Consider the following 22,825-nt stretch of genomic DNA (forward strand, 5'->3'; position numbering starts at 1 on the left):
CAATTCCAGAGTTTCTACTAATAGCACCAATTGTCTAATTATCCACTAACTTGAGATGAAGCATATAAAATCTACTGTCTCTATGTAAATTGGGGTTTATTTTTGAACTTCCTATTTTAACTACTTATCTGTTTAGTTAAATACAGCATTATTGCACATACATCAATGATGCAGTTACAATTATGGGAATTTAAGTTTTAATATCTACTAAGTTTGATTATTACTCTACTTTGAGTATTTTGGGGTATTTGTATCTGTACATTAACAAAGCACTTTAAGCCTGTCTCTATCTCAAAAGTTATGAGAAAAACTGTGGGTATTCTTATTTGCTAAATTTAATGTGACTTAAAGAAAGTTGACATCTTTATATTATTCAGCCTTCATAAGTCTTCATTTGTGTCCTTTAAAAGGATTTTCAAGTTTTCTTCACAAAGATATGGGACATTTCTATTTAGGTTTAAGCCTAGTTTTTTTTATTTGTGGAGAGCTATGATATTTTTGCTCGTGTCCTTTCTTTAATTGGGTCTTCTCCTACTGAACAAAATCACAGGCATGTCTTTTAGCTTCTCTTTTCTTTTTTGTCCTAAATACATTCTTCCTTCGGAGTTTAATGTGTGTGTCCATTTTTTTTAAGAGTTCTCTGAGTTTTCCCTAAACATTTTTGGGTCCCATAGCTGGGACTATGGTGAAGAATTGGGTGGGTGTGTTGTGTGTATCCCTCTCCCTAGTACCAGGAGAGAGCAGATTGTTATGTGTGGTGCTGTTATGACCTGATGGTGTCTCCTTCTGAAGAAAGTGGAAGCACACAATTGCTTTTTTCTTTTCTCTCCAGTGTTTTATGTTGGTTTTGTTTGTTTTCTCTTTTTTCCAGAGATTACCTTTTGATTCATTTATTCTTCTCTGGATTTAGCATTTAAGATTCTCCTCCCTGAACCAGCTCCTAGGCTTTCAAAATTGCCACATATCCACAGTCCTCTCTGAACGTACATCCATTCTTCTCTCCTATTCATCTGTCTTGGCAAGGTCCCTTTTAGAAAGCCCTTGGCTGACTTTCTTCTACCAATAATGCTGATCTTTAGAGTGCAGCATGCCTCCCTAATCTATGCTTAAGTACAGTTTCCTCTCAGTGCTGTTTTCTTTCTCTCTAGTACCCTAAAGGAGCAGCTCCAGGTGAATTTTCATCCAGAGATGGTCCTTGGTGAGAGTGTTTACTGATTGTCAGAACTCTAGATGGTGGTCAGGTCTCCAAGCAGTTTTCTTAAGTGGAAGAGAAAGGCCTCCTCTGGAGAGGATGGGGAGCTAGGGAGGTTGGTGAATGTGCAGAATTCCAATTGTGCTATCTGAAGTGATTCCCTGTATGGACTCTTAGTACCCCACTGTTTTACAGATGAGATGCGTGATCCCTGAGGCCGGAGAAGCAGTCTTTACAGCCTCTGCATGTACCACCTATATTGTCTATTCGCTTCCTTTAGGATGTTGTTGCTATAAGTTCCTAAATCTTTCTTTCCATTTTTTTCCTTTGGGGTCTCAGCTGCACTGAGACAGAATGAGTTCAATCTTAACATCAAAACAATACAGAAAATACTGCATTGCAGAAATGTGGAGATGAGAGCACACCGAGGACATTGGGATGAAGAATCTTTCCATTTTAGACGCCGGTCTAAACACCATAAACACTGACATTTCTCCGAGGAACACGCTCTGTACATCTTTACTCAAGTTACTGAAACTTGATCTAAAAACTTAAGCATACAGGTGGATGAAATCTAATAGGATAGATGTTCCTAATGGGGAGAATGTTAATCTATATGATAAAGCTTTGGCATATTTTGCGGGGGGGGGGGGGGGCAGTCAGCTAGGCTCTTTCACATTTCACTTTTAGTTCTTTTTTCATTTTTTTATTTCTGGAGACCCTTCCTTTCATTTGGATGTAGCCTTCCCCAGCCTGCTTAAGAGCATCTGAGATGACTTTTTCTACACACTTATTTTCTTCTTTCAAGGAGCAAACGTATTGTTCAAAACCATGAAGCTAAAAATACTGTTGTAGAAGTATCATGCTCACCGTAGAATTATTTCCCACTTTCCACTCTGTGCTCCCTGAACCCCCTTGCTTTTTCAGGTTTTTATTCGTGGGACTGCATTGAATAGGCAGGCTGCCTTTTTCTTACCCCCCTCTGAGTGACCATCTAGGCATCCTTCAAGAGTCAGTGAGCCAGCCACGTGTTGAAACCATGCTTAAAAATAGAGCTAAACTGAGAATGTGACTCACTACCAACTGCTTTGCAAAAGGGCCAAAATGGATTTCATTATTTTCCCCATTGTAGATGTAGAATACTGTTTGGTTGTTACTTAATTCAGACAGAGACATATGTATACTATGTTCCTGTTAGCACTTAGGCTAAAAGGCCATAATATTACCACATCTTTTTATATTTTTTATTTTAGTATGATTGGTACGTAAAAGAAATGTGGATCCTATAATCTACTCAGAAAATTTAATACCATAGAATTCCAAGTGTTCAAAGAGACTCTAAAATTTATCTAGACTAAAAATTTCTGTAGAAATTATTCTGGTACAATATAGTATGATACATATGTATTGACAAATGACACCAGCTATTTGCTTGAAGAGTTCAGGTAAGGAGCAAGTAAACTTTTAAGTAGAGCCCTTTGGGTTAATTTCAATATTTATGAAATCCATTGTTTGCAGATATGTGCCAATATTTAAATTCTTAAAATTTCAGTAAATATACAACAGTCAATGATTCTTAGAAAATGCCTACTTCCTGGACTGTACACATTTTCTCTGAAAAAGCTGAAGCTTTTAACACTTATAAATAGACTATTTGTTTTGTTACATGTTAGGACCAGATACTGGCTATACGTAAAAATACGACTAGTCATACTCTATTTCATACTTGTCTTCAAATAGCTCCTAATAATAAATAATCACTAATTAATGGTTGGTATCAGTGTGCTCTCATTAGGTAAAATTTTTAAAGTATAAAAATTTAAGTAAATATTAGATGAATTTGAAAGTTTTGGATTATCTGATTATCTTTGCTTTGTTGGAGTTTGTTTGAAATATTTTTTCCAGTACATCAATATGACTTTAAAATATATATGGGTATGGGTATAGTTTGCAGATATGTGCCAATGTTTAAATTCTTAAAATTTCTAAGAATCATTGGCTGTTCTATATTTACTGAAACTTTATATCAGGCATCTTTAATAATATGAAAATTATCTAATAATTTCAGTTTCATAGAGCTCAAACATGACTTTCCCCTTAAAGAGTGGCACAGCTGTTTTAACAGCTAACACATTCTTTATACACTATTAGTGGATTTTAGAGTATGAATCACAGAAAGCAGTGCTTCTGCATTCTGTGCTATTCAGATCATACTTCCTATCTTGTGCCACTTGTAGTCATCACATTATAAGGGGTTATTGAAAACCTGGAGAACAATGCAGAATAACCAAAATAATGAAGTATTTGGAAAATGTTTTTCAGAAAGGGCCATTAAAACACATTGAAGAATGTGAGGGACACATGTAACTGTATTTACACTGGAGATTGGCTGCCACCTAGAAGGTAATGAGCTATTTTTTGTAACACTGAAGGGCAAAACTAAAACCAGTGTCTGAATGTCAGTGGGTAACATATTTCAGTTAATAACAGCAAGAATCTTCCTTTCAGAATCTTCTTCAAAATGGGAAGACTGCTTCCCTGAAAAGAAAAGTATCATACTAAAATGACTGAATTTTTTTTTTTTTTTTTGAGCACATAGAAGAAATTCCATGGAGTGTATAGTCTTTGAAAGGAGACATAAAGGGAGAGATGGGACTAGATTTACAATAGATATACAGAGATTTGATGGAAGTGGAGAAATCATAAGTCTTTAAAAATTATATTACAGAAAATAACAAATCAATAAATATCCAAAGAACAAGACTGACTAATGCAGATAGAGACTACCTTATAGAAGAAATGACTTTTTAAAAATCCATTGTAATATGATTTTTTTAGACCACTATGGAATACCAGAGATGAAAAATAACCACCAGCATGAAACAAAAATTTACAGAACATGCAACATGATGGTTTGCAAGGTATTAAACCTCAGAATATGAAAACACTGATCCATTAAGGTGAGAGAAAAACTGAGCTCTACCTTGTCTGAGAGAGAACTCTCTCAGACTTAAATGGGACTTAGTGATGGAGAACCAAAGTAGAGCCTATCCTTGAGTTGATGAGATGGAGCTGCGCACACAGGGAGGCTGAGATGAAAAGGCACAGAAGTGAAGAGTAACACAAGAGAGAACACCGGACACATGCAGAGGTTCACCATTGACTCTGAATCAGTACACTCATATTAAAAGACTACCAAAGACCCATTTGAAAGCATTAGAAGAAAATTTTTTTTCTAATGTTGGCATAGGGCTATGAATAGTTCCTATTCTCACCAGCCAAGAATATCAAATCTTGTAATTCAAGGTACACTGAATAATGTGAAGGTTTCTGCCCAAATATTGGGGAAAATGAATATTAGGTAATATGCTTCTGTAAGTTCTACCTAATAAAGGTTAACAGGGAGACCAAGAAGATCAAAATGTTTCCTAGAACTTCATTATAAAATGAAACACAAAGATAATTGTAGATATAAAAAATAACCAGAACCCACTAAGATGAAGTCCAAAATTCTTGACATCCAACAAAAATTACTAGGCATGAAATAAGAAAATTCAACCATAATAAAGAAATCAATCAAAATAAACCAAGAATGATACAGTTGGTGGAATTAGTATCAATAATTATAATTACAATCAGTGTTCAAACAGCTGAAGGAAAGATTAAACATCAAAAGGAGATACATAAATGATATAAAAAGACTCATAGTATTTTCTCTTTGGACAAAATTCAAGGCAGAAAACAATAAAGCAACACCTTTAAAAATATTTAAATACTTCTTCAATTAAACTAACATGTTATATATCACAGAAGAAACATTTAGTGAACTTAAATACATAGGAATAAAAATATAAAAACAGACGGGCTGGGGTTATAGCTCAGTGGTACAGTGCTTTCTTAGAACACGTGAAGTTCTGTGTTTGATCCTCTGCACCACATAAAATAAATATGTAAATAAAATAAAGTATTGTGCCCATCTACGACTAAAAAAATTTTTTTAAAAAGAGAAAAAAGACTGAAAGAGTTAATATAACTTTATGCTGTGGAAGAACAATTTTCAGAAGCTTTTATGTATGTAAATAAAGTCCAGGAAAGAAAAGGGGTCATAAAATATTTAAGGAAATTATTGTCAATTTATTTTCTTTAAATTTGATGAAAGCTCTTAACCCACAGATCTGTGAATACGAATTAGTCCAAAAAAAAAAAAAAAAAAAAAAAAAAAGAAGATATTATACCATGGCAGTTCCAAATCCAGTGATAGAGACAAATATTTAAATCAATGCAAAAATGCAAATTAAATACTGAGAAATAAGATGAATATGATAGTTATTTTCTCTCTGGACAAAATTCAAGGCAGAAACAGTACAGCAACATCTTTAAAGAAGGTGTACAAATGTCAATCTAAATCCTATACCAGGAAATATCTCTTTCAAAAATTGAGATGGAGATTCTTTGAGCCATATAAAGCTGAAAGAACTTATTACCAACAGGCCTAGACTATAAGATATTAAAGGAAGTTTATGAGGCAAAAGAAAAATCAAGTAGCATAGATATCTGAATCTAAAAAATGGAAACCAGAAACCAGAAATTGTAAATGCAAGGATCAATATAAATGTACCTTATTTTGTAAAATGCTTTAAAGAATAGCGATGTTTAAACCAAAAATAAAAATGCATTCTGAAACTTATGGCATATATGGAAAGGAAAATTATCTAAAAAAAACCATTGAAAATGAGAATGAAAAAGGAAGATGCTTTAAACTTCTTATTCTATACCCAAGGTATGATAACATTTCTAAAAGTTAAATGTATGTATACTATAAGCTTTGGAATTTTGCTTCAGTATGTTTCAGTATGTTCCTAGTCCTCAAGGGGATACTATTATATTGCAAACCTTCAGGATATCCTAGATATAAACACAATTATACTTTCTTCTGTTTGAAAGCCTCCCAAGCTTGGTGGATTTTTCTCACTTGGCAAATATTTAGTATATGGCCAATTGAAGACAAAGATATTAAGCCAAAATCTGAAAGCTTTTTTTTTTTCCATCGAATACATGCCAGTCTGTAGTATATACCTTAGCTACTTTGTAGTACTTTATCCTTATAATTTTTAAAATTTTATTTTTATTAAGATATAATAGTCATATCTTTATGGGGGTATATTATGGTGAATTGGTGTACTCAAATAGTGTGTAATTATCAAATCAGGGTAATAAGCATCTTCATGTCTTCAACCAACATTTGAATGTGTTGGAAATTTTGTACCCTTCTAGTCATTGTGGAATATATCATACATTGTTCTAATTGAATATCTCCCACTGTACTAAAGGCAAACAGGAACTAATCATCCTCTTGAAGTGTATTTTGGTACCTGTTGCTGAGTTTTTTCTCTTGCCTTGTCCCTCTTATCCTTCCTAGTCTCTAGTGACCACTAACCCATTCCATTCTTCTATAAGATCTACTTTTTATTTTCCACAAATTAGAATATACAGTATGTATCTTTCCGTAGTCTAACATTTTGTTGAATATAATGATATCCAATTCCTTCCATGTTGCTTCAAATGACAGCGTTTAATTCGTTTTTAAGGCTGAATAATATTCCACTGTGTATACCATACTTTCTTTATCTATTCATTCACAGATGGTTTCCATATTTTAGCTGTTGTGAATAATTGCAATAAGCATGGGAGTACAAGAATGTTTTTTGGATGATTTTTATCTTCTTTGGATATATACCAAGAGTGGAATTTAGGGATCATGTGGTAGTTTTACTTTTTTGAAGAATCTCTACACAATTTTTCATGATGGGTGTATGAATAGACATTCTCACCAACATTGCATGGATTCTTTTTGCTTCACATCATCACCATCACTTCTTATTTTTTGTTTTTTTGTTTATGGACATTTTAACTGGGATGGGATAATATTTGGATTTTGGTTTCTATTTCTATCATGATTAGTGAGATTAAACTTTTTAATGTACTTGGTGGCCACTTATATGTATTTCTTTAAGGAGAGTATCTATCTAATTCTTTAGCCTGTTTTTTATTTGGACTGTTTTATGTGATGTTCAGCTTCTTGAATTGTTTATTTACTCCAATTATAAACCCTCATTGAATGGACAACTTACAAATGTTTTCTCCCATTCTGTAGGCTGTCCCTCAGTTTTTGCACAGCAAAGGAAACAACTGACAGAAATTTAGTTTGATGTGGTTCAATTTTTACTTGGATTTCATGTGCTTTTGGGCTCCTATCTAAAAATTCATTGCCTACTTCAATATCTAGGTGTTTTCCCCATATTTTCTTGTAGTAATTTTACATTCAGGTTTACATGAAGATCTTTTACATATTTTAAATTGATTTTCTATAATGTGAGAATAATGGATCTAGTTTCATTCTTCTGAAGTATATCCAACTTTGCCAGCACGTTTTATTGAAGAGACTGTCTTTGTTTGTTTTTTTGTTTTTTTTTTGTGTGTGTGTGTACCATATATTCTTGGCAACTTTGTGTTAGCAGGTGGTATATATGTGAATTAATTTCTTGATTCTCTTTTCTGGTCCATTGGTCCATTTGTGTGTTTCTTTCTATGCTAGGACCATGTTATTTTAGTTACCATAGCCTTGTAGTATATTTTGAAGTCAAGTATTATGTTGTCTCCAGAGTTGTTCCTTTTTTGCTTAGGATTGTTCATCTCCTCTGAATCTTTTGTACTTCACAAATATTTCGAGTTGTTTTCTATATGGATAAATAAACTCATTTAGTATTTTGATAGGAATCATTGAATTTGTAGATTGCATTAGTTAATATGGTAATTTTAATAATACTTTTCTGATGTATCAACACAAGATATATTTTCAATTTTATGTGTCCTCTACCATTTATTTCATTAGTATTTTATAATTTTTTTGTAGATACATTTCTTTTCCTTACTTGGATTTATCATTATTTTTTATCAATTATAAATGGGATTTTCTTGATTTCTTTTGCATCATATTTATTATTGGGGCATAAAAATGCTACTGACTTATATATTTATTTGGTATACTGCAAGTTATTCTAACAACTCTTTGAGGGCATATTTAGGTTTTACTAGGTATAAAATCATGCTACATATGGACCTGGAAATTTTAATTTTTATTTGCTCTTTCTAGATATATATATATCTAGAAAAAAAAACAGGAAAGTAGAGTAGGAGATTTTAATTTTTTCCTTTCCAATTTCGATGTCTTCCATTTCTTTCTTCTTCCTAATTGCTCTTGGTAAGACTTCCATAATATATTAAACAAGAGAGATGAAAGTGGACATGATTCTTTTTCCCTAATCTTTGAGGAAATGCATTTTCCATAACTGGTCAAGACATTGACTGTGGCTTTTTACATGTGTAGTCTTTAGTATTTTGAAGTCTTATACCTAACTTGATGGGAGTTTTCATCATAAATGATTTTGAATCTTATTGAACACATTTTATGGATCTATTGAAATGATCACATGGATTTTGTACTTTCATTCTTGTGTTGTATCACGTTTATTCATTTGTATAAGTTGAGTCATTCTTTCATCCCTGGATGAATCCCATTTGATTGTGGTATGAAATCATTATATACTGTTGAATTTGATTTCCTAATATTTTATATTTTTTCTCATCAGGGATTTGGGTTCAATATTTTTTTTAATACTTTAAGAATTGGAATAATTCCTTCTTTAAGGATTTGTAGAATTCAGCATTAAAGCCATGAAGACCTGTACTGATTTTTAGATGGGAAGCTTGACTGCTTCAAACTCATTGCTCATTACTGTCTGTTTAGATTTTATATATCTTATTGATCCAATTTTAGTAAGTCGTACATTTTCAGCAATGTATCATTTCGTCTAGGTCTTTTAGTTTTTTTACCAGCTTCTTTTTGGTAATTATGATCTTTTGTATTTCTGTGGTACCTTATGAGAATGTCTCATTAGTCATTTCTGATTTCATTCATTTAGGTCTTCTCTATTTTTCTCTTTGTTAGTCTCACTAGTGATTTGTAAATTTTGTTTATCCTTTCAAAAAAACCAACTCTTAGCTGCACTGATCTTATGTATTTGTTTTTTACTTTTGATTTTATTTATGCCATGTTTTTTTCATTATTATTGTTGTTTTCCTTCTAACTTTGGGTTTGGTATTTCTTGCATCTATAAATAAGTTGTTTTAGTAGCTTGGGTTTTAGAGGCTGGGGAGGCCCCAGCGCATTCCTTCTTTGGGTCACAGAAGACAATCTCAGTTGAGCTACCTTCCCAAACTGGATTTAAAGCCAGTGAAGACCATGAAATTTTCTTGCAGTTGGAACTGCTGGTCTTCTGTGACAACTGGATTGCTACCACTTTGTCCCTCACTTTCTTCTCAGTAGAGTGGGGTGCATGGGAGCCAAGGGAGTCTGGATTGAATTTGCCATTTCCTGTTATTTTCTCTAGGTTATGTGTCTGTCTGTCCAACTCTCCACACTGTTTAGGGTTCCACTTCCTTATTGATTTCCTTTGAAAATCTCCTGGAAGAACAGCATACCATTTGTTATCCTTGTTCTTTCCCATGGAAGAGTCATGTGGAGGGCACCTCTCTTAGTCCATCTTGGAAAATATGGCTTCATAACAATCTTGAACATTGGAATTTGCCCCTCTTTTATAAAAACATCACATTTCAATACATTATATAAATTGGCTCTAGATCAGAGAACTATGTAGGAATTAGAATAAAATTTAAATCTATCAACCATCACTCATTCAGTGTGCTTAACTGTGAAATAGATATCCTTTCCCTGTTCCATACAGAACAATTGTTTGGAAAAGACCAACTACTAAATGGCATAAATATTATATTTCAGGTTAAACAATTTATTCCTTATAAAAGTGAAAGCCCAAAGCCTCAGTGACATAATATAATTAGGTCTTATTCATCTCTATGTTATGTACAATACAGACCAGATAATCATTCTATATATTTCGTTCCACCATTAGGAACAATCAGCCCCAGAGTTAGCAGAGCAGGAAAGGCAAAGGATGAATACCACTGACTCATAGTTCATTGATCAGTGTTCACTATAAAAATGCAACAGACTGCAAGGAAATAGAAGCAGAAATGGGATATTTTTTGAGTAGAAATGCCTCTACCACATACTGTAACCCCAGAAATATTTAACCACAGAGAGAAAATTTTTGTCTATTATGTAAAATAAATATCAATAAATGATAATCATTTCATGGAATTAAAAAAATATTGGGATTTATTTTAGAATCCATAATTATGTCATATACAATAAATAAAAGCTCTAAGCATACACTAAACATTAATAACTTTAAAGTAGAATCCAGGAAATTATACATTTAGATTCTGCTCCATACTTGGATTATGAACTGGAGGATGTTCAATGAAATGAAAGAGAATTTACATTTTGATACAGCAAATTGTAGAATAACTTCTCACCATTCAAATATAGAAATTATGAAATTCTTAATAAAGCAGATATGAAATTTTCCCATGTTCAAGAAATAATTAGACTATAGTTTTTTAGGACTATTTAAATATACAATTATTTTTCAGAATTTTTTTTTTTGCATCTAATCCTAGAACTCTACCATTTTGGTTTACTTTTTAGCATTGAATATGACTTATAATAAATTTTTATTAAAATTTCTTTATTCTAATTTGTTATACATGACAGTAGAATGCATTTCAATTCATAGTACACATACAGAGCATAATTTTTCATGACTCTGGCTGTACAGAAAGTAGAATCACACCATTCATGTCTTCAAACATGTACTTAGGGTAATGATGTCCATCTCATTCCACCATCTTTTCTACCGCCATGCCCTTCTCTTCTCCTTCCTTCACTTTGTCCTATCTAAAGTTTCTCCGTTACTCCCATGCTCACCCCCAATCCCCAATATGGATCAGCATCCACATATCAGAGAATACATTCAGCATTTGTTTTTTTGGGACTGGCTTACTTCACTTAGCATTATATTCTACAATTCCATCAATTTACCTGCAAATGCTATGATTTTATTAACTTTTAATGCTTTTGTGTACTTATACCACATTTTCTTTATCTATTCATCTACTGAAGGACATTTAGGTTGGTTCTACAATATAGCTATTGTAAATTGTGCTGCAAGGAAATTATTATAAAACATTGTGCTGTGTCACTATAGTATACTGTTTTTAAGTCCTTTGAGTATAAACTGAGGAGTGAGATAGCTTGGTCAAGTGGTGGTTCCATTCCCAGTTTTCTAAGGATTCTCCATAATGCTTTCCATATTGGCTGCACCAATTTGCAGTCCTACCAGCAAAGTATAAGTTTGTCTTTCTCCCCACATCTTTGCTAACACTTATTGTTTGTATTTTCAATAGCTGCCATTCTGACTGGAGTGAGATGAAATCTTAGAGAAGATTTGATTTGCGTTTCTCTAATTCCTAGAGATGTTGAACATTTTTTCATATATTTGTTGATTAATTATATATCATCTTTTGAGAAGTGTCTGTTCAATTACTTGGGCCATTTATTGATTGGTTTACTTATTTTTTGATGTTAAGATTTTTAAATTCTTTATATATTCTAGAGACTAGTGCTCTATCTGAGGTGTGTGTGTTAAAAATTTATTCCTGTGCTTTAGGCTCTCTATTCACCTCAGTGATTGTTTCTTTTGCTGAGAAGAAGCTTTTCATTTGAATCCATCCCATTTATTGATTCTTGATTTTATTCCTTGCACTATAGGAGTCTTATTGAGGAAGTTGGGGACTGCTCCAATGTGATGAAGATTTGGGTCTAATTTTCCTTCTATTAGGCACAGGGTCTCTGGTTTAATTCCTAGGTCCCGGATCCACTTTGAGTTGACTTTTGTGCAGGGGCTTAATTTCATTTTGCTGCATACGGATTTTCAGTTTTCCTAGTGTCATTTGTTGAAGAGGCTATCTTTTCTCCAATGTATGTTTTTGGTGCCTTTGTCTAGGATGAGATAATTGTATTTATGTGGGTTTGTCTCTGTCTCCTATTCTGTACCATTGGTCTACAAGTCTATTTTTGTGCTAATACCGTGCCATTTTTGTTACTATTTCTCTGTAGTATAGTTTAAGGTCTGCTATAGTGATGCCACCTGCTTCACTCTTCTTGCTAAGGATTTCTTTAGATATTCTGGGTCTCTTATTTTTTAGATAAACTTCATGACTGCTTTCTCTATTTCTTTTTCTTTTTTTTAAATTTTTATTTATTTATTTATTTTTAGTCATGCATGATAGTAGAATGCATTTTGTATTTATAATACATACATGGAATGTACATACATTAATCATATTGTCTATTCTTTGCTTTTTCTATTTCTATGAGGAATGTCACTGAGATTTTTATTGGAATTGCATTAAATCTGTATAGTACTTTTGGTAGTATGGTCATTTTGACACTATTAATTCTTCCTATCCAAAATCAAGGGAGATCTTTTTTATCTTCTAAGGTTTTCTTTAGTTAAGCATTCTACAGTTTTCATTGTAAAAGTCTTTCACCTCTTTCATTAAGTTGATTCCCAATATTTATATTTTATTTTGTTTTTCTTGAGGCTATTGTAAATGGGGGTTGTTTTCCTAGTTTCTCTTTCAAAGGATTTGTCACTGATGTACAGAAGTGCCTTTGATTTGTGGGTGTTGATTTTATATCCTGCTACTTTATTGAATTTATTTGATAGCGCTAGAAGCTTTCTGGTGGAACTTTTAGGGTCTTCTAGATATAGAATCATATTATCAGCAAATAGTACCAATTTGAGTTCTTCTTTTTCTATATGCATCCCTTTAATTTTTTTCGTCTGTCTGGCCAGTGTTTCAAAAACTATGTTAAATAGAAGTGGTGAAGGAGGGCATCCCTGTCTTGTTCCAGTTTTTAGAGGGAATGCCTTCAATTTTTCTCCATTTAGAATGATATTGGCCTGTGGCTTAGCCTAAATAGCCTTTATGATGTTGAGATATGTTCCTGTTATCCCTAGTTTTTCTAGTGTTGAACATAAAGGGGTGCTGTATTTTGTCAAATGCTTTTTCTGCATCTATTAAGATGATCATATGATTTTGATCTTTAAGTCTATTGATGTGATGAATTATATTTATTTATTTCCATATGTTGAACCAACCTTGTCTCCCTGAGATGAACCCCACTTGCACTATCTTTATGATATTTTTTTTGTATTTGATTTGCCAGGATTTTATTGAGAAGTTTTTCATCTATGTTCATTAGAGATATTGGCCTATAGTTTTCTTTATTTGATGTGTCTTTTTCTGGTTTGGGAATCAGGGTCATATTGACCTCATAGAATGAGTTTGGAAGTGTTCCCTATTTTTCTATTTCATGGAATAATTTGAGGACAATTGGTATTAGTTCTTCTTTGAAGGTCTTGTAGAACTCAGCTATGTATCCATCTGGTCCTGGGCTTTTCTTCGTTAATAGGCTTTTGACAGAGTCTTCTATTTCATTGCTTGAAACTGATCTGTTCAACTTGTGTATACCATCCTGATTCAGTCTGGGAAAATCATATGACTCTAGAAATTTGTTGATGCCTTTGATATTTTCTATTTTATTGGAGTAAAAATTTTCAAAATAATTTCTAATTACCTTCTGTATTTCTGTAGTGTCTGTTGAGATATTTTTTTTCTTTTTTTTAAATTTTTATTGTTGGTTGTTCAAAACATTACATAGTTCTTGACATATCATATTTCACACTTTGATTCAAGTGGGTTATGAACTCCCATTTTTACCCCATATACAGATTGCAGAATCACATCGGTTACACATTCACTGATTTACATATTGCCATACTAGTGTCTGTTGTATTCTGCTGCCTTTCCTATCCTCTACTATCCCCCCTCCCTTCCCCTCCCCTCTTCTCTCTCTACCCCATCTACTGTAATTCATTTCTCCCCCTTGTTTTTTTTCCCTTTCCCCTCACTTCCTCTTGTATGTAATTTTGTATAACCCTAAGGGTCTCCTTCCATTTCCATGCAATTTCCCTTCTCTCTCCCTTTCTCTCCCACCTCTCATCCCTGTTTAATGTTAATCTTCTTCTCATGCTCTTCCTCCCTACTCTGTTCTTAGTTACTCTCCTTATATCAAAGAAGACATTTGGCATTTGTTTTTTAGGGATTGGCTAGCTTCACTAAGCATAATCTGCTCTAGTGCCATCCATTTCCCTGCAAATTCTATGATTTTGTCATTTTTTAGTGCTGCGTAATACTCCATGGTGTATAAATGCTACATTTTTTTTATCCATTCATCTATTGAAGGGCATCTGGGTTGGTTCCACAGTCTTGCTATTGTGAATTGTGCTGCTATGAACATCGATGTAGCAGTGTCCCTGTAGTACGCTCTTTTAAGGTCTTCAGGGAATAGTCCGAGAAGGGCAATAGCTGGGTCAAATGGTGGTTCCATTCCCAGCTTTCCCAGGAATCTCCATACTGCTTTCCAGATTGGCCGCACCAGTTTGCAGTCCCACCAGCAATGTACAAGAGTACCCTTTTCCCCACATCCTCTCCAGCACTTGTTGTTGTTTGACTTCATAATGGCTGCCAATCTTACTGGAGTGAGATGGTATCTTAGGGTGGTTTTGATTTGCATTTCTCTGACTGCTAGAGATGGTGAGCATTTTTTCATGTACTTGTTGATTGACTGTATGTCCTCCTCTGAGAAGTGTCTGTTCAGGTCCTTGGCCCATTTGTTGATTGGGTTGTTTGTTCTCTTATTGTCTAATTTTTTGAGTTCTTTGTATACTCTGGATATTAGGGCTCTATCTGAAGTGTGAGGAGTAAATATTTGTTCCCAGGGTGTAGCCTCCCTATTTACCTCTCTTATTGTTTCTTTTGCTGAGAAAAAACATTTTAGTTTGAGTAAGTCCCATTTGTTGATTCTATTTATTAACTCTTGTGCTATGGGTGTCCTATTGAGGAATTTGGAGCTCGACCCCACAGTATGTAGATCGTAGCCAACTTTTTCTTCTATCAGACGGCGTGTCTCTGATTTGATATCAATCTCCTTGATCCATTTTGAGTTAACTTTTGTGCATAGCGAGAGAAAGGGATTCAGTTTCATTTTGTTGTATATGGATTTCCAGTTTTCCCAGCACCATTTGTTGAAGATGCTATCCTTCCTCCATTGCATGCTTTTAGGTCCTTTATCAAATATAAGATAGTTGTAATTTTATGGATTGGTTTCTGTGTCCTCTATTCTGTACCATTGGTCCACCCGCCTGTTTTGGTACCAGTACCATGCTGTTTTTGTTACTATTGCTCTGTAGTATAGTTTGAAGTCTGGTATCGCTATACTGCCTGATTCACACTTCCTGCTTCGAGTTGTTTATGCTATTCTGGGTCTTTTATTTTTCCATATGAATTTCATGATTGCTTTATCTATTTCTATAAGAAATGCCGTTGGGATTTTGATTGGCATTGCATTAAACCTATAGAGAACTTTTGGTAATATCACCATTTTGATGATGTTAGTTCTGCCTATCCATGAACAGGGTATATTTTTCCATCTTCTAAGATCTTCTTCTATTTCTCTCTTTAGGGTTCTGTAGTTTTCATTGTATAAGTCTTTCACCCCTTTTGTTAGGTTGATTCCCAAGTATTTTATTTTTTTTGAGGATATTGTGAATGGAGTGGTTGTCCTCATTTCCATTTCAGAGGATTTGTCGCTGATATACAGGAATGCCTTTGATTTCTGCGTGTTGATTTTATATCCTGCCACTTTGCTGAATTCATTTATTAGCTCTAATAGTTTCTTTGTAGACCCTTTTTTGTCTGCTAGGTATAGAATCATGTCACTGCAAATAATGATAATTTAAGTTCTTCTTTTCCTATTTTTATGCCTTTAATTTCTTTCATCTAATTGCTCTGGCCAGTGTTTCGAGAACTATGTTGAACAGAAGTGGTGAGAGAGGGCATCCCTGTCTTGTTCCAGATTTTAGAGGGAATGCCTTCAATTTTTCTCCATTCAGAATGATGCTAGCCTGAGGCTTAGCATATATAGCTTTTACAATATTGAGATATATTCCTGTTATCCCTAGTTTTTCTAGAGTTTTGAACATGAAGGGATGCTGTACTTTGTCGAATGCTTTTTCTGCATCTATCGAGATGATCATATGGTTCTTATCTTTAAGTCTATTGATGTGGTGAATAACATTTATTGATTTCTGTATATTGAACCAGCCTTGCATCCCAGGGATGAATCCTACTTGATCATGGTGCACAATTTTCTTTATATGTTTTTGTAACTGATTCACCAGAATTTTATTGAGGATTTTTGCATCTAGATTCATTAGAGATATTGGTCTGTAGTTTTCTTTCTTTGAAGTGTCTTTGTCTGGTTTAGGAATCAGGGTGATGTTGGCCTTGTAGAATGAATTTGGAAGTTCTCCCTCTTTCTCTATTTCCTGGAATAGCTTGAAAAGTATTGGTATTAGTTCTTCTTTAAAAGTTTTGTAAAACTCTGCTGTATACCCATCCGGTCCTGGGCTTTTCTAAGTTGATGGTGTTTTGATGGCTTCTTCTATTTCCTCAATTGATATTGGTGTGTTTAGGTTGTCTATATCCTCCTGACTCAATTTGGGCAGATCATATGACTTAAGAAATTTATCGATGCTTTCACTATCTTCTATTTTATTGGAGTATAAGGATTCAAAATAATTTCTAATTATCTTCTGTATTTCTGAAGTGTCTGTTGTGATATTGCCTTTTTCATCCCATATGCTAGTAATTTGAGTTCTCTCTCTTTTTCTCTTTGTTAGCATGGCTAAGGATCTGTCCATCTTATTTATTTTTTCAAAGAACCAACTTTTAGTTTTGTCAATTTTTTCAATTGTTTCTTTTGTTTCAATTTCATTAATTTCAGCTCTGATTTTAATTATTTCTTGCCTTCTACTCCTTTTGCTGTTGTTTGGCTCTTCATTTTCTAGTATTTTGAGGTGAAGTGTGAGATCATTTATTTGTTGTTTTTTTTCTTTTTTTAAGGAATGAACTCCAGGCACTGAATTTCCTCTTAGAACTGCTTTCATTGTGTCCCATAGATTCCGATATGTTGTGTCTGTGTTTTCATTTATCTCTAAGAATTTTTTAATTTCCTCCTTGATGTCTTCTATAACCCATTGACCATTCAGTAACCTATTGTTCATTCTCCAAGTGATGCATGATTTTTCCTTCCTCCTTTTATTGTTGATTTCCAGTTTCATTCCATTATGATCAGATAAGATGCATGGTATTATCTCTACTCCTTTATAATGTCGAAGAGTTGCCCTGTGACATAATATATGATCTATTTTTGATAAGGATCCATGTGCTGCTGAGAAAAAAAGTGTAACTGCTTGATGTTGGGTGGTATATTCTATATATGTCAATTAAGTCTAGGTTATTAATTGTGTTATTGAGTTCTATAGTTTCTTTATTCAACTTTTGTTTGGAAGATCTGTCCAGTGGTGAGAGAGGTGTGTTGAAGTCTCCCATAATTATTGTATGGTGGTCTATTAGACTCTTGAACTTGAGAAGAGTTTGTTTGATGAAAATAGCTGTACCTTCCTGTATCCCAATCACTCTTAAGTTTGGTCTCTTTATGTTATCCCATATTTCTTGGATGTTCTGCTCATGGTTTCTTAACAGTCTTGCTGAGCTGTCTATGTTCTTTTCAAGCTGAAATACTTTATCTTCATTGTCTGATGTTCTATCTTCTAAGTGTTCTACTCTGCTGGTAGTATTCTCAATTGAGTTTTTATGTTGGTTTATTGCTTCCTGCATTTCTAGGATTTCTGTTTGTTTGTTTTTTATAACCTCTGTCTCCCTGTATAGTTGATCTTTGGCTTCTTGGATTTGTTTATGTAATTCATTGTCAAAGTGATCTTACATTGTCTGATTTTGCTGTCTAATGTCTTCCTTGAGACTCCAGATCATCTGAAGCATGTGTATCCTGAATTCTTTATCTGACATTCCATCTGCTGCAGCTATTACCTCTTCTAAAGTTGAGTTGACCTGCATTGCTTGTGGTCCTTTCTTTCCTTGTCTTTTCATACTGCTCGCATTTCTTTCTGCTTGGTGAAACTCTTGTGTTATTGAATTTTCCCCCTATATATTTATATTGCTCTTGTATAGTTGCAAAGTCTCCCCTGCAGAGGCGGGTGGCGGCTGTGCTCCTCCTTCAATTGGGGTGATCTATCACGCCGGCGGGCCGCTGGGCCCCTTTTCCGGGTCGCGTGGTCTGCCTACCTTGCGGGCAACGGCTGGGCCCCTCCTCCAATAGGGTGATCTGTCTACCACGCTGGCGGGCCACTGGGCCTGTTCTCCAGGTTGCAGGTCTGCCTACCTTGCAGGTGCAGGTGGTGGCTCTGCTCTGCCCCCGTCTACCACGCCGGCAGGCCGCTGGCCTGTTCTGCCGGTTGGTCGCAGGTCTGCCCACCTTGCAGGCGTTTGTGGCGGCTCTCGAGATATTTTCATTTTCATCACAGATATTAGTAATTTTATTTTTCTCTCTCCTTTTCATTAGCATTGCTAAGAATTTATTAATTTTATTTATTTTTTTCAAAGAACCAACTTTTTGTTTTGTCAATTTTTTCAATTGTTTCTTTGGTTTTAACATCATTGGTTTCAGCTCTCATTTTAATTATTTGCTGTCTTCTGCTTTTGGTGTTGATTTGTTCTTCTTTTTCTGGGGCTTTGAATTGTAATGTTAGGTCATTTATATGTTGACTTTTTCTTCTTTTAAGGAATAAACTCAATGCAATGAACATTTCTCTTAGTACTGCCTTCATAGTATCCCAGAGATTTTGATGTTTTGTCAGTGTTCTCATTTGTCTGTAAGAACTGTTTAATCTCCTCTTTGATGTCTTTTGCAATCTATTATTTATTCAAAAGCATATTATTTAGTCTCCAGGTGTTGGAGTAGCTTTTATTTTTTATTTTATCATTGATTTCTAATTACTTTCCATTATGATCTGATAGAATGCAGGGTAGTGTCTCTACTTTTTTTGTATTTCCTAAGAGTTGCTTTGTCACATAATATATGGTCTATTTTAGAGAAGGATTCTTGTGCTGCTGAGATGAAAGTGTATTCACTCATTAATAGATGAAATATTCCATATATGTCTGTAAAGTCTAAGTTATTGGTTGTATTATTGATTTCTATAGTTTCTGTGTTTAGCTTTTGCTTGGCAAATATATCCAGTCATGAAAAAGTCATGTTAAAGTCCTTCAGAATTATTGTGTTGTGGTCTATTTGACTCTTGAAATTGAGAAGAGTTTGTATGATGAACGTAGATACTCCATTGTTTGGGGCATATATCTTTATAATTGTTATGTCTTGTTGATGTATGGTTCCCTTGAGCAGTTCAAAATGGTCTTCTTTATCCCTTTTGATTAACTTTGGCTCTAAGTCTACTTTTTTGATATGAGGATGGAAGCACCTACTTGTTTCTGCAGTCCATGTAATTTGTTTGTTTTTTCCAAACTTTCACCTTCAGTCTGTGGTTGTTTTTTCCTATGAGATGAGTCTCTCAAAGGCAGTATATTGCATTATTATTTTTTTGATGCAATCTGCCAGTCTATGTCTTTTGATTGGTGAGTTTAAGCCATTAACATTTAGGGTTATTATTAAGACATGATTTGTTTTCCTAGTTGTTTCTGCTTATTTTGGGTATTTAACTTGACTTGGTTTCTCCTTTGATTGTTTTTTTCCTTAGTGTAATACCTCCCTTTGCTGATTTTCATCATTGTTTTTCATTTTCTCCTTATGGAATATTTTGCCAAGGATGTTCTCTAGTGCTGGCTTTCTAGTTGTAAAGTCTTTTAATTTTTCTTTTTTTTTTTTTACAATGGGATATTTTTATTTTGTCATCAAATCTAAAGCTTAATTTTGCTGGTTATAAGATTTTTTGTTGGCATTCATTTTCTTTCAGAGCTTTGTATATGTTGTTCCAGGATCTTCTAGTTTTCATGGTCTGGGTTGAAAAATCTACAGATATCCTACTGGTTTCCCCATATGTAATCTGATTTCTTTGTCATGTGGCTTTTAAAATTCTCTCCTTATTTTGTATGCTAGGCATTTTCATTATAATGTGCCTTGATGTGGATCTGTTTTGATTTAGCACATTTGGTGTCCTGTAAGCCTCTTGTGTTTGATTTTCCAATTCATTCTTCATGTTTGGAAAATTTTCTGATATTATTTCATTGAATAGATTGTTCATTCATTTTATTTGGAACTGTATGCCTTCCTCTAACCCAATAATTCTTAAATTTGGTCTTTTTATGTTTTCCATAATTCTTTAATGTTATACTCATGGCTTCTTATCATCTTTACTGTGTAGTCAACATTCATTTCAAGATTATATATTTAGTCTTCATTGTCTAAGATCCTGTCTTACAAGTGATACATGGTGCTTTCTATTGAGTTTTTAATTTTGTTTATTGTTTCTTTAATTTCAAGGATTTCTGTTTATTTTTTTCAGAACCTCTATCTCCTTATTGAAGTAATCATTTGCTTTCTGTATTTGCTTATGTAGCTCTTTATTAAAATGATCTTTCGCTGCCTGTATTTGCATCCTTGTTTCATATTTTAATTCACAAAAAAAATTTTAATTATGTACATCCTAAACTCCTTCTCTGTCATTTCTTCTGTTATTCTGGCCATGCATTCTAAAAATGCAGGATCTTGGTTTGTTTGGGGCACTTTATTCCCTTGTTTTTTTCATGTTGTTCATGTTTCTTTCCTTCCCTTCAGGCACTGCAGATTCAAAGAAGTGTTGCAGTTTTTACCCTATAGGCTTACAGTGTCCCTGCTGGGTAGCAAAACCTTTCCTTTAAGGGTAGAACAATATTAACAGATCCCATACAAACTATATACTAACTTTACAGTTTTGTCACAATATATAGGAATAGTGGCTTCAATTATTATCTACAATGTAAGTAGTAGATTTGCAAAAGTGTCTACAGTTTCTGCTGGTGGACAAAGAACTGGGGGTGAGGTATAGGATGAGATGTTGAGGGAGTAGGAAGTGAGAATGTGGAGTTATTAGATCTTAGAAAGCCTGAAAGAGGAATCTATAGAAGTTGGTTAGTAGCATGAGAAGAGAGTGAATGTGATTTTGAGGAGATAAGTAAGTGGGAAGACAATAAAGTACAACAAACGAACATAAATATTAAGAAAAATATTTTAAATGTAAAAATATTAAATAAAAGAATATACCTGTAATACACTATTCAGACATCCCATTCCCCAGTAGCCTAATTCATGAAAAGTACTTGGTTTCACAAATATTGGGGATGTGAGAGCAGGATGAGAGAGGAAAAAAAAATCTCAAAGGATTTTTTTGTTATTGTTGGAGATTAGTATCTTTCCTGCTTCCCTTCTCATCCAATAGGTAGGATTGTCTGTTGTTTGATGGTATCTCCACCCTCAGGATGGTAAAGTTTATTAGGGTGGGAGGGTTGGTCTTGGGGGTGGAGCTCCTGGAAGTGGGGTATATCACTTACTGTTCCCCCATGGGAGACTACACCCTCAGGATCTCCTTTGGGGCCTCTTCCTGTGATGTGGGAATCTAGTCTTATCTCCATATATGGTCTATAAATCTCACAATTCCTGGTCACCAATTTAGTTTCTAAACTGTATCTCACCCCTCCCGTCCACTTCCCAATCAGGAAGCATTCTCTTGGGAGATCTTGTAGGCTGCGTTCTGTGGTCTGTGTATCTGTTGTGGAGAGCTGTTTTGTATTAGGCAGTTCTGGACTAGATATGGCGGGCTATGGACCAGTTGCATAGCTACAAGCACTGTGCCAGGTTAGCAGCTTCCAGGGTGGGAGTGTGGTGGGGGAGTTGAGGACTAAAGTTATATTGCTTCTAAGCCCCAGGCAGTGTTCCAAGCTGTGGGTTGTCCCAAGTAAAGATGGTGATGGCTGCTTTCAGTGATAGGTTGGGTAGGGCCGGGCCGTGGAGGTGGGCAGTGTGTTCAGAGATACAGCTCTGTGTCATGCAATGTTGTGGCTGGTGGCTGTCTTCAGACTCTATGCAGTGTCCCCAGGTGCAGGCTACTGCATGTAGGGGACTATGTCAGTGGTTGCAGTGTCCCAATATGGAGACGATCAGGGAAGCCCCTCATTGGTAGATGGGCATACACACAGGAGTAGCGACCAAAGTTACTGTGTATGGGCTGTGGCCAGGTGTCCTGCATGAGAGCAGTGGCTGAGATTCCTGTGTGGATGGGCAGCCAGGATTTCTGTGTGGGTGCTGATGCTAGTGATCCTACTCAGGCAGGATCCTGAGGTCCTGTGTGGGAGAGCGGCCAGGAGTTCTGCACTGACACTGAGGTATGGAGACCTGCACTGGCACTGTGGGTGTGATTCCTGAACGGGAGCAGCTGTTGGGGGTCCTCTAATCACTCACAGAAAAACAGTATTCTCACTATTTGGATGCCAGGTCATGGAGCAACACAGAATGCAGCCTCCCTCTGCCTGCCTTCTTGGATCCCTTATAATTACCTTGTAATATCGACTGCTACTTATTTTATTATCCATACCCATAGTGCTTCAAGGCTCAGTATCTGGCTCACAGCAAGTCAAAGCAATAAACTCAGTTGTCTCCTTCCATTATTATTC

Source organism: Marmota monax, unplaced genomic scaffold (assembly GCF_021218885.2).
Source record: "Marmota monax isolate L192 unplaced genomic scaffold, Marmota_monax_Labrador192_F-V1.1 WCK01_AAM20220418_F8-fsc00121, whole genome shotgun sequence".
Taxonomy (NCBI): Eukaryota; Metazoa; Chordata; class Mammalia; order Rodentia; family Sciuridae; genus Marmota; species Marmota monax.